This window comes from Cyclopterus lumpus, chromosome 10 (genome assembly GCF_009769545.1).
Source record: "Cyclopterus lumpus isolate fCycLum1 chromosome 10, fCycLum1.pri, whole genome shotgun sequence".
Taxonomy (NCBI): Eukaryota; Metazoa; Chordata; class Actinopteri; order Perciformes; family Cyclopteridae; genus Cyclopterus; species Cyclopterus lumpus.
Window position 1 is genome coordinate 21,536,023 of NC_046975.1, and position 1,266 is coordinate 21,537,288.

Genomic DNA, 1,266 nt, shown 5'->3' on the forward strand with positions numbered 1-1,266 from the left:
ACAAAAACAAAATGCCTTTTTTATTTATTTTATGTGTGTTTTACATTATGTGGACTGACCTTGACAAACAAAAGAAAAATCGACTGATACAATTTGTACGTAATCGAGTGCAAACATCTAATATTATTCTTAACATATCGGTTTTACGTAAAGTTCCAGCAGCCACAATTTGATTTCTTTCAGCACTTTACACTTTGCATAAAGTTATCTTACAGCTACAGTTTACTGCAGCAAGCCGAGTAGTTTTTACAGAATTATATAGACAATCCTGTCAAAACGAGATATTGTGAATAATCTGTGTTAAAACTCCTAATTAGTTTACTTTCCGCTGTGATAATCTCACGATCGCACATCCGACCCTGAACGTCGTGACGCAAAGCGGAGCCTCATAACAAAGATTTCTACATGATTGTAAACGCATCTTCAGTTCTTTTGGTTCTGTTTATAATGTTCTTTACTGTTATAAGGAAGATCTTTTAAATTTTTTTTTTTTTACCAGTTGTGATGTCTCCTCAAATCCTTGGTGTGGTTTTTTTTTTTTGGTCTCGTCTCCACCGGCCCCGGAGCTCAGTCTCGTTGTGGTCCAGGTCTGGTCCCGGTCTGCAGCGGACCGGAACCAGACCTGGACCACAGCTGGACCCAGCCGGGAGTCAACAGGGGACGAGGCAGAAGTGTTCTTATGCCAGCTGAGCCTGCTTTGCTACTTCAGTTTGGTTCCTTATTTAATTCCTACCTCGATACTGTATGAAAATGCCCTCTTTTGGAATAATAAAAGTGTGTTTTATAATTTTTTTACGTGTTTTATTGAAGCAATAAGTACCTTTTTAGAAGAGATTTGTGTGTCCTCTTTGTCGCTCTCTTGTCTTGTTTCTTTCGGATCCGTTTGGTTTCGGGGGGGTTTATTTTGAGCCTCGAGACATCCCGCTGTTCGAGCCCGGCTTCCTGATTTTTGAAGTCACGACGAGACGAACTTCCTGCAGATGTGAAACTACGACTTGTTCTGGGATTAGTCACAAAGTTATTTGTCTGGATCCTCAAAATACAAGTTTCTGATGCTCGAGTCTGTAAAGCTTGAAGAAGAATTACAAACTGAATGTTAACATCTTCTATAATACAACATGTGGAAGCTACTATAATGGAAAACTACAAAAAAGTAATTTAGTCCATCCTTCCTAGTGCACAAAAACAACGGGATTTGGTTTAAGACATCGAGTTGGGATTGTTTTGTCAAACTAAATTATTTCCTCCAAATGAAAACGTACCAAA

General features: G+C 38.8%; 1 protein-coding gene across 3 annotated transcripts in view; it reads left to right on the forward strand.

Moving 5' to 3' along the window:
- The window catches only part of tapt1a (transmembrane anterior posterior transformation 1a), a 19,930-nt gene extending 19,139 nt beyond the window's left edge, over nucleotides 1–791 (forward strand). For all 3 annotated transcript variants that reach the window (XM_034543770.1, XM_034543771.1, XM_034543772.1), the window contains one exon: nucleotides 1–791. This exon is cut by the window's left edge. The gene's annotated coding sequence lies outside the window, so the exon portion shown is untranslated.
- The last annotated feature ends 475 nt before the right edge of the window (nucleotides 792–1,266 follow it).